Below are 11538 nucleotides of genomic sequence, written 5' to 3' on the forward strand. Positions count from 1 at the left end.
CTTCTTCCCTCCACCTTGAGGTGGCTCACGGAATGTCTTTTCCGACCTAGCTGTCCGTCAGCACGGCTCAAGATCGCCGCTGCATCCAACTCCTGCTCTTCAACCTCCTCCTCTGCTCCGCTCTGGTTATCCACAGAAATACGAAAGCCATGGACACTGACTTCTTTCTTTTTTCTTTTTTTCTTTTTTCTTTTTAAATTTGCCATCCAACCAGTCAAGCTGCACTATAAATCTCTTTCTGACAACACGGCAAGAGATCGCCCCATTCCACTGACTGTCAGCTGAAGGTGTGTGTGTGTGTGTGTGTGTGTGTGTGTGTGTGTGTGTGTGTGTGTGTGTGTGTGTGTTTTGTGGAGGAGGAATGTGGTTTGTTACACGTCGATGGATCCATGCTGAAGAAGGACGAGCTGCAATTCGTTATGGAGGGGAAACGTGTTACTGCAGAATTGCCTGTGTTTTAATGTGATGGTTTAACGTGAGGGGAGTAAAGTGTTTTTTTTATTGTTCGTGTCTTTATACTTAAGGGGGGGGGGGGGGAATCATCCACGGTAATGAAGATAAAGAAAATCGCTGTTTAGCCCAAATGTGTCGGACTGCCTGAGGTGATAGAGACCTGCTTGTCACTTCCTTGGTTTCATTGTAGAGTTTTAGGGAGGTGATTATAAGCAGACCTGCTTCAGGCCTGTAATTTTTGCAGAACCTACACTGATCGGTCAGAGCGCTGAACTAATTTACACTAATGTCTGCCAACAACTGCGGGATGAGTTTTTGAAAGTATTGCAATATCTCTTCAATGCCTACTAATTAGGAGGATTTTTTTGTTTGTTTGTTTGTTTTAAGGAAGGCCGATGGCTTGTTTGTCTTGCAGTGGAACCTGAACCAGGATCCTGAGCATCTGACAGACATTATCCTGCAGACTCCAAACGAGCTAATGGTGGCCCTGGAGGTGAAAGCGTCCATTGAGGTGAGGTGGCCTCTGTAAGTGCACACAACCCGTGATTAAAGCGCCTCACCCTCCTGATCTGTGCGGTGTTTCCACCACAGATGGCGACCTTATGGAGGCGGAGCTGTTCGAGGAGGCGGCGGCGGCTCTTTCACTTTTCGATGCTGGTGGAAAACAGCACAGGTCTTTCCTTTGTGTTGAGAAACCGCATCATTTTATTTGTCTGGTAACGCACCAGCAGTAGTCTGTCCACTGATGTCTCTCTTTTTCAGTGGAAAAAAGGGATTTTCATTACTTTCGTGATTCGCAGTTCCAGTCCAGACTTTTTGTTGTTGTTGTTAAAACTCCCCAAAAAACCTGTCCTTGGGTGTAGATTGCTGAGGAGCAACATTGTTTGATTTTAATGTCTGTTTTTATGCAAGAAAGCTTTAAGTTCTTTAAGCACAGGGAAAATCCAACTGACAGATGAAAACATGGAAAATACACATCTGCAGTTACAACTTTGTCTACTCGTTTAAATCTCCCACAAAATAAAACAAAACAAACCCCTGCACCCGTCAGAGAAACACATCACATCACATCACTTTGTGAGAACCGCCTGCTCACGTACAGGTTCAAAGTGGGCGATCAGGGTTCTCCTGTGTGTGTGTGTGTGTGTGTGCACATGCATGCACGCTCCCCCCGGTGGTCTCTTTGATGATCCATTCCAAGAGTTTGGCTTAAAGACATGTTTGAGGTTCAAGGAGAGCAGGAGAAAGAAGGGTCAGGAAGGAGGACAGAGGGAGGAGGGGAGGGGTTGGCGGGGGAGGGGGAGGGGTTGAGGAGGGGTTAAAGGTCACTTCAACAAAAGACTCTTTGGCCGCAGTTCCCCAGGTCAGGGCTTAGAGGCCAGGAAGTAGCACAACAATATCCGGCACTCCAGGTTGGGACCTCCTGCCCCATCACACAGCTTCAGCCTCTCTCTCTCTCTCTCGCTCTCTCTCGCTCTCTCTCTCTCCTTCACACACACACACACACACACACACACACACACACACACACAGTAGGGTCACCCAGTGTGCTTTGACAATGCATGTTGATCAAAGGCAAGCTGTGGCTCTGAGAGGGAAGGGGTGGGGGGGGAAGGAGTGAGGATGGCGGCCAGGATGGAGTGAGGAGGGGGTGAGGAGGGGTGAGGAGGGGTGAGGTGTCCTCTTCAGAATTAAGTAGCTGCTGGTGTGTGAGCTGGTTCTCAGCTGGTCTCCTGTTTGGTTCCCTCTCCTCCTACTCGCTGAATGCCGAAGAAAACCTCACTTTGCACACAATCCACGATCGATCCACGAGCACCGTGTGTTATTATTCACTATTGTTTGCGGTTTATTGTAGTGAAGGTTAATGGCAAGACCGCAGGCTGGTCATTAGTAGCAGTAACAAGTCCGTCGCCCGGCGTGGTTGTTATGAGTGGTTATCTGCACCTCACGGCCACTCAGGTTGCAGGGCGGGGGAGGGGTTTAGGGCTGTGACATCAGTTCAAAAAAGTGCAGTTTCGGTCTGTGCGGTTTCAGTGAAAACGCCAGATTTGTGTAAACGCAAGGCCGAACCGCATAAATATTTGTGCGTTTTCAGAGAAACTCATTAACTTTGCACACTACCTCACTTTGTGATGTTATTTGTTGTGCTGGTGTTGTGTTATCTTATTCTCATTTTCTCTTATTTCCTATACTGGAAATTATTAATGTATATTACTCCTTAGCTATATTGCACATTCTGTTTTTATAAGTAGTCATTTATTTTTATTTTACTTTACACTTGGCTGCACCGGGACCAGAGTGTCTAATCTCGTTCCACCTCATGTTCTTTTTAACATGTGTTGAAATGACAATAAAGCTTCTATCTATCTATCTATCTATCTATCTATATTCGTGTAAATGTGGCCTAAAAGACAAGGTTCAGAGTTGTTGTTTGTGTACATTGTCGCCAGTCACAACAATGTACAGTACGTGTTTGGCTGTCCCAACCTGGCAGAGGCTACACTCTTTCAGTGTCTAAGACTAAACATATAAATGGAACACATCCTGTTTACAGAGTGGGGAGAGAAAACACACAGGAGGCCCAGAGGAGGAATGAGGTCTGTGGAGAAAAGGTCGTCCTACTTCAACCGATTAATTATTGTGAGACTGGCTCAGACTCCAAAGGAACTGAAAAAAAAAAAAGCAGTGAGCTACCTTCCTGGAATACTTCCTAATTTTATTTCCCCGTGTTTCCAGTTCCTGTCCTTCTTGATCCACTTCCAGAGATTCTACGCTTTTCCAGACCTGGCTTTGACAAGGAAACTAACAAGACCGCAGTACCGCCAGTGACCACACGGGTGTTGTTGGGGATTCCGAGGAAACTGTTTGGGGGTTTTTTCAAAAGTGTCATGCCGCAAATTCTACGAGTTCATAGTTTTGGAGTGCAGCTGAAGGAATCCACCTGAAGGACCTGTTTGATGTGAGAAGAAGAAAAAGAAAAAAAATGTAGCAGGAACACACTGATCAGCCCCGAGAGCGACATTTTCCATCACACTGCCACTCTTGTACTCTTGAGAATGTGAGAGTGTGGGGAGGTGGGGAGGAAGGGGGGAAGGGGGGTCGCCGCAGTCACATTCAGGTGTGGTGAAAGAAAATGAGGGTGACGGACGGAGGGAGGGAGGGAGGGAAGCCGGAGAAAAACCTGTTGAGGAATTAGTCACAGAGGGAAAGCATTGTGCTCTGCCTGCAGCCTGGAGATAAACTAGAGAGAGAGAGAGAGGAGGAGGCGAGGTCGAGCAGGTGGACATGAGCCAACATGTCGCTGGCGGCGAAAAACTGTGGCTTCGCGCAGGATAAGGGAATAGAGGAGGAATTTTAATGACCCAGAAACCAGCCGGGCAGGTTTTGGAGGGCAGGAATGCCACAGATAGCTGCTCCTGACTTCCTGCCCTCCACCTGCGACGACTCACCACTGAGAACACCGAGCTCGGCCCCCCCGTCTTGCTGAGTTGGCCTATCGTGTGTGTGTGTGTGTGTGTCAACCTCTCAAAGCGTCGCCCTTGTGTGTTTGTTTGCCTCAAGAGTCAATGAACCCTTTAGGTTTATTTTTCAGTGACTGCTCACGTCAGCTCTTTCCCTTTCCCTTCTCCCCTCGCCGCCCCGGGACTCTGACCCGGCCGTTGTCATCTGGTACTTTCCTTTCTGCGTCAGTCAGTCAGACCTGGCAAGCGCCTCCCTCCCTCTGAACCAGGCTGCGCACCGTTCCGGTCGGGCTCTCGTGTCAGCGTGTGACATTTGGAAGATTTGCACGAGGTAGGCCAGGCGGTGTCGGGTCAGGCTGGTTTCGGTTTAGCCCCCCCGTCCCATGCAGTGCAGTTGCAGATCAACATGTTGTTTTTCTATCTCTATTCTGTCGTGTTATGTCGTCTTCGTTTTATTCCCCAACTCCTTGACCCTTGACCTTTGGCTTTGACTCACAAGGGGTAGTGGTTGAAATCCATCCTGACAAAACAGAAAAAAGAACAGCACAACTAATAGCATATAGATCCAAAGATCTATACCAAAGATCCAACTCAGCATCTTCTGCTGTAAAACTATTCAAAACTGTAAAGAAACATTTAAGTTTATTAACACAATTTACATTAAAATAAATACACAAGCCTGAACATTATGATGATTTGTAGAATAAACTGCCCCTTCAATCCAAGTGTTTTTTATTATCTTGGATTATTCTGTGTTTTCTTTGTTAATAAAACTTTTTGTCCCAACAAACAACTCATTGTGTTAGCATTACTCTGAATGGATCGCAGAGTCATGTGATCAGTGAGGCGGAGGGCCTGGCTGTCAGTCAGTGAGTCCATCTGTCTGTCTCTCCATCCGCCATGAATGCTCGGCGTTATATACATGATGAACTTTGGCGACTAAATCTTCATGTTGTTCTTCAGCCGTCATTGGTTCATCGTGGTGGTATTTCTGGATTGAGTTCTCTGTGCTTATCCAATCACAGGAGGCGTACGTGTGAAGTTCAGCGTAAGGCCAGCTAGTTGGTCTTGGCATGGCGGACTCAAGATTGCAACTGACTGAGGTCCGTTCACTTGCAAAGGACAGGAGCCGGCATTGTCGGTTCTGCTGGCCTCTGGTAGGTTTCATAGAACTTGACAGCACAAGCTAGCTGGAATATGATTGGATAAAAATTCTACCATTATATACAACAACGCAAGCACAATAGAGAATAACCTTATTAACATATTTACGGGAAAACCTACTTTTCTAAGGATGCTTAGACGAGCACAGAAGACCTCGCTGGCCCTGACGGCGCCCCCGCTGGTCTTGATCAACTCGTTGGTGCTCAGAAAAACAAAAAATCAAGTCCTGCTAGGCGGCGCATTTATGTTCCAATGAACCTTTACAAGCCCACAGTCGGCTCTTGTGCTATTCTGGCTAGTAAAAAGTCGGCTCCTGGAGCGAGATGTCCCTTCGGAATTTAACCAAAATAATCAAAGATCCGAATCTCCATTCCCTTTTATTGCTCTTAATCCTGTGACATTTGCTATTATTATTACTGCTGGCCGCATTCCAACTCCTGCGCACATCTTTAGCGCGTTTGTCTGTGATCTCATCTCTCTTCCTCTGCTTGTCCGCGATGGTCTCCTGTTCCCTGCCGAGCCGCGATATCCCTTCGCTTCCACTCATCGTCATCGTCATCGTCATATTAAGTTTCCTCGTCCTGCTCAAACCTCTGTCATCCGGACGGCCGTCACTCTGGTAATGAAAGACGACAAGAACGAGGAGAAGCTGAGCAGCTTTATGGCGACAATTTGCTACGGCCTTTTTGTTGTTGTTGTTGTTTTAAGGCAGTGTGGGGGAGAGAGACAGGGGGGAAGAGAGAGAGAGAGAGAGAGAGAGACAGACAGAGGGAGAGAGAGAGAGACAGAGGGAGAGAGAGTGAGGCACCTCCGCATTTCCTGACTGGAAAAGAAGGCGGCTAAACGTCGGCTCACGCACGGAGACGCGGTGTTGACAGGAAAACAGCTTGTTGCCAGGACAGAGTCGTCATTTATTGCTTCCCTCCCCCGCCTCACACACATGTCCACGTGCGCGCACACACAAGCACTCACACAGACACACACACACACAGACACACACACACAGACACACACCATTCTGTGCATTATTCTCTGTGTTGCTACTTGCAAGCGAGGCGACGCAGCAGCAGTAAATGCCAGAGTGCAGCAGTGAGTAATGGATGCCACAGGTGTTGCGTTTGTACACGTTGCGCTCATGTGGATGCTCAGCACACATGTATGACAGTTTTGTGTGTGTGTGTGTGTGTGTGTGTGTGTGTGTGTGTGTGTGTGTGTGTGCGTGTGTGTGCGTGTGTGCAGTGCCGAGGACAGCTGACTGGCACGCAGGGGTGAACCTCAGGCCTTGTGCTTGCACGTCCTCGACAGGAAGCGTGTGTGCACAGCGGCCGCCTTTGTGTTGCTGCGCAGCTTGAAACAGAGTCGATCGCCTCATATCCTGGCAGAGGAAGAGAAGAGGAGTGGAGGAGTGAACGAAGGAGCAGCGAGAGAGAGAGAGAGAGAGGGGGCGGGGGGAAGGGCAGGAGGATGGAGAGGAAAGGAGATAAGGGAGAGCAGAGACGGAGGAGGTGGAAGAGAGAAGATGAGGGGAGTGGAAAGGAAGGGGAGAAGGGAGGAAGGAATGGAGAGAAAAAAGGAGAGAGAGGAGTTGAGTCCCTGCTGAAGTGCCTCTGAGCAGGTTCCTCCCAGGTGGGGTCACCTCTCCCACCCTCCTCCTCCCGACTCCCCACAGCCCATAAAAAGGAGATTAGCGATCATCTGACCGAGCTAATTTCGTCTCCTTGGTGAAAGAAGGTGAGATGAACTTGACTCCCCCTGCTGGCTGTTTGCCCTCACCACACCCACGGGTCAGGATGGGATGGAGGGGGGGGGCAGAGGAAGGAAGGTTGAGAAAGAATTCTGACTCACTCGCTGCGAAGCTGAGAGCTGCAGCAAGAACGTGGTCACACACACACACACACACACACACACACACACACACACTGATTTGCATCCACTTGCCTAAACGTGTTAATTCCTTCCTGAAAACTCATCAGGACCAGTTGGATGACTTCTGGTAAAGTATATTGTTGATGGAGTCTCACATCTGTCCTCTGCACCAGCTGTGGTGACGTCAGAGTGAAAACCACCAAACCCTGAGCAGCTGCACGTTCTGACCTGCTTTTTAATATTGCAGCTTTAGAGAACAACAGTTTTATATCTCAGTAAAGAATACACACAAACACACACACACACACATATGTGTATATATATATATATATATATATACATATATATACATATATATATATATATATATATATATATACATATATATACATATATATGTATATATGTATATATATATATATTGTTCAACACATCAGGAAAATAATCCTGCTGCGAACTAAAGTTGGCTGGCTAATGGTAGCAGCTCAAAGGTGACGGCTAATGGGGGTCAGTTAGCCAGTTGCAGAAACTTTGATTCCTCTGCGATGCTCCTGCCGCGTGTTTTCATGGATTATACATTCATCCAAAGCTCTCTGGGCCGCTTGTGCGACCGAGGAACAAATGAGCAAAAGTGTCAAGTCTCTCCGTGTGTGTTTGTGTGTGTGTGAGCGTTGGGTTCTTGTTGTTGTTGTTTTTCCCCTTCACCCGGGCCACACGATCTGTCAGGCGCAAGCGCACACATGTGTGAGTGAAACACGCCATTGTCGTCCTGCTAATGCTCCCTCAGCGCATGTCAGCGAGGCTGTCTGCTCTCCTGGTGTCAGACCCGCCGATCCTTCACGCCAGCGGCTGCATGACCTACTGCCTAGCGTGCCTCTGTCTGCGTGTGTGCGTGTGTGTGTGCGTGTGTGTGTGTGTGTGTGTGCAGGCTCCCTGACTGCCAGCTGTACTCACAGCATGCCGAGGGAGAGACTCGCCTCGCAGGAGAGCAGAGAGAAGAGGAGCTCCTTCCACGCTAACGCTTCCATGTTAACAGGCCGCGCACGCATGGCTGTTTTGTGCACGTGTGTGTGTGCGTGCGCGTGTGTGCGTGTGTAGCAGACGAGATTGAGTGCAGCGGGAGGAGGGCAGAGGTGACTCGGAGGGCTTTCACATTTCATTAGGACAGCACTTCATACATGTACACACACAAACACTCACGCACACCTCATCCTTCTAGATCCAGCGATGTGTGTTGCGTGTGTGTGTTTGAGAAACACACACACACGCACACCTTGTCTGGTCGCACACCGGCGCCCTCATGCAAACGCGTCGGCCTGTCGCAGGGAAACACAGGGACGCAAAACTACAACTCGCACGTGCACACCCTGAACATATGACAACACACGGCAGTCGCTTGCATGCACGCACACACACACAAACACGCAGACGCACACACACCAGTCGACGGAGCACTTCCATAATTCACAGCCTGGCACGCTTTTCAGAGGGAGAATCATGCAAATGTGCCTCCTATTACCATGCCATCAGTGACCTCGCCACAGACACGCACACACACACACACACACACACACACACACAGAAAGACTCAGTGTATTCAAAAATGTGCACACAGAAACAGGAAGTCTTTATAGTAAATGTGGCCTGTTTTTTTTGTTTGTTTGTTTTGTTGTTTTTTACAGCTTTTCTGATACTGGATCTGAACTCTGTGCATCAGTCAGTCTCCATCAAGCCTAAATAAAGAAAGAAATGAAGCGTCGAGTTTCTGTCACACCACTGTGCACTTCCTGGCAAGAGATGACTTTACAGTAAAGTTATTTTGTGGGTTTTTTTTCCGACGTGCACCGGGCGGCTGAGAAGTTCCTCCAACAGGCCAGTCTCATGTGTGAGACTGCCGGCTAGGAAAATCCTCCACGGATGCAGACGTGTTTACGATCACGAGTAGAGAACAGCAGGAGGTCAAATCAGGGTCATGATGGTGGCAGCTGACGTTGAGAAGCCCTGATAAGCCGGAGAAATGTGGTTTGGCAATGGATGTATCGTAAGAACTGGATATCGAAATGGCAATATGGAAGCGTGACACTCGGTTTCATGTGGCCACTCATGGTACTGAAGCCAAAATAACCCTTGTGGCCCAAACAGCAGTTACCCCATTGGCACTCTGGGAGTTTTTGGATCAAACCAGTATTCCTAAAGTGGATTCGCCCACAGGAAAAGGACGGTGTCATCTGCAAACATAATGACAGCGCTGGATCCTTTGCAGAAGGTCTGATTCCGTGGCAGGAACCAAAGAGGCTGGCACACTTCTCTCCGCACGTCAGCGTGTTTTACACACCTATAAAATGTGCTGACACAATTAACCGAGCTCCAGTTTCTTTCTGCCGTATTATCTCCCAGACTGCCAACAGCTGCTCCGCGGTTACATGACCACCGTGGAATCTCAGTCAGTCTGGATCACGAGAGGCTGCCAGCGCCCGGCTAGGAGGCGCTCACTGGGTGGGGGCAGATCCAGGTCGCCGCCGTAGCGGCAACAGGGGCACAACGTGCAACACGAGCGGAGACGAAGCGGCTGGAACCATCTGGCCTGCATCCTTTTACAGAACATTTTCCAGAGATGACGCTGGAGCAGAAATGACCAGAAAAATTAATCCTTCACTGATCTTTGTAACCCCTCCTGCTAGTGGGCTGCAGCTGACCAACATTCTTTGCATCAGATGTTCTGATTGAAACACCATGTGAATGGAAAAGGAGACAGATGAGCCTTAGAACAGGAGGGAACACGTGAAAATAAGTGTCTGAAAGGTCAATTCTTACAGCGCTAAATGGGCCGCTGAGGTCTCTTTCAAACATTTTTGTGCTTTTCGACCCTTTTTTGCCTTTGTTAGTGAATTGGTAAGCGTAACATTTCCCCTGCCTAATGCCTTCAAGAGCTTTCAAAGAGCAAAAAAACTGTTTAATGAAAGGGTAGTCAGAATCGCACGTGGTGTGCTGCGTTTTTTTGTTTGTTTTTTTTTTCAGATTATCAGACTCACGATCTTCTATCTCGTTTGACTTTTAGATATTCCGCCTCTTGTCCATAAGGCGCCGAAGTGGGCAACACCTTGAAGGTGGTCCTGAGCGCTGTCCCCGCCTTAGCATTATGTAAGTTTGTTTTGTTATGTTGATAGGGTGAAAAACAGTGAGTTCAGCGAGTTGTCAGGGTAACGACTCACCGAGTCATTCAGCTCGCACGGGCAGTGGCGTGAGTTCAGGGTGTGCCGTGGATTAGGACGAAGTCGCTCGGTGGAGAACTCTCAGGCTTGACTGGGTGTCGTACGCCTCCTCGTCCTCCCGACGGTCGCTACAGTGCAATGCAGATGCCTTCATTCATGGCTCCTTTCCACCCCGTCCAGGATGTGAACGTTGGACCGTTCAAAATCTTTTCTGGCACGGGAAACGCGCCTAAGTCCTGTCCTGAAGAGCTCATCCTCCTGTGTCGTGCCACGATGTGTTTATAGAGTGGCTGTTTGGTTTACATCTCCTCATGGCCAGCCTGCAGTTAGCACGCAACAGCTAAGGCTGGGGGGTGGGGGAGCGTTGGAAGTATTTTCACAATTGAATGATTCCGTTTCTCCAAAATCAGTGTGAAAAGTTGTGGCTTTCCACGAGGGATCCTGAACGCCTTTAGCATCTAGCTGACAGTTTAAAGCCAGCATTTGCATGGGTCGAAGGCTGTGTATATTTAATGTTAGGCTCTCGATATTGTGTGTCTTTCTGTTTTTCGAGGCTGTACGGAATATGAAAACAGATTTCCCGCAAAGGACAATAAACCTATCTAATCTAATCTAGTTATTGGTATTGCATTGTTATCAACGTGTTAATATGATTAATTGGACTGAAATGATATTCGTTTTTAAAGGTAGTTTTCACTATGTCACATGATCACAGCATTGACACAAAAACAGTTTTTCTGTCCGAGATTCCTTCACATAATTTAACATTAGAGGCAAATAACACCAAGCGGTTTTAAGACAGTTTTCTCTCTCGACTAAACTGTAGCACGTTTAGCTTCGCTGAACGTGAGTTAAAGTATCTATTTCAGGACAGTGTGTCTTTCTGTTTTTATTGCTAGCCAGTTGCTATGTAGTCTCTATAAACATCATGAAAGCGTTTGTCTGTCTGTCTGCTCCCATGTGTGCCTGGCTAGGCCTCAAATAGGCCATGGAAAGATTTCTTTCCATTATTTCACTCACCATTTTCAGGTATCCAGGACAAAATCTCAAATATTTTTTAAGGGAAATGTTGCATTTTGAGGTGCGGCGCTGTTTCGAGCAAGCACTTTCATTACAGTTATAACAAAGAAGTCTTAAGGTGAGCTTCCCATCCCAGGCAGTGGCACTTCTTGAAGAGGGAAGTGTCATAAAGCAGATTCCACTACCGCCTATTATCCTCGCTGGCAGTGTAGTCAGCGCTTGATTAAAGTGGGATTTGTCACCGCAGGCTTGGCCGTCTGCGGTCACTGTCCGACTGTCATGCTAGTTTGGCGCAAGGTCAAACGTTCAAGTCGACTGAGAAGAACCTGCAAAGGGAGCCACACTGCTCACCGGCTTTTCCC

Source organism: Nelusetta ayraudi, unplaced genomic scaffold, assembly GCF_046127955.1.
Source record: "Nelusetta ayraudi isolate G7.1 ecotype Tasmania unplaced genomic scaffold, CSIRO-AGI_Nayr_v1 ptg000120l, whole genome shotgun sequence".
Classification (NCBI taxonomy): domain Eukaryota; kingdom Metazoa; phylum Chordata; class Actinopteri; order Tetraodontiformes; family Monacanthidae; genus Nelusetta; species Nelusetta ayraudi.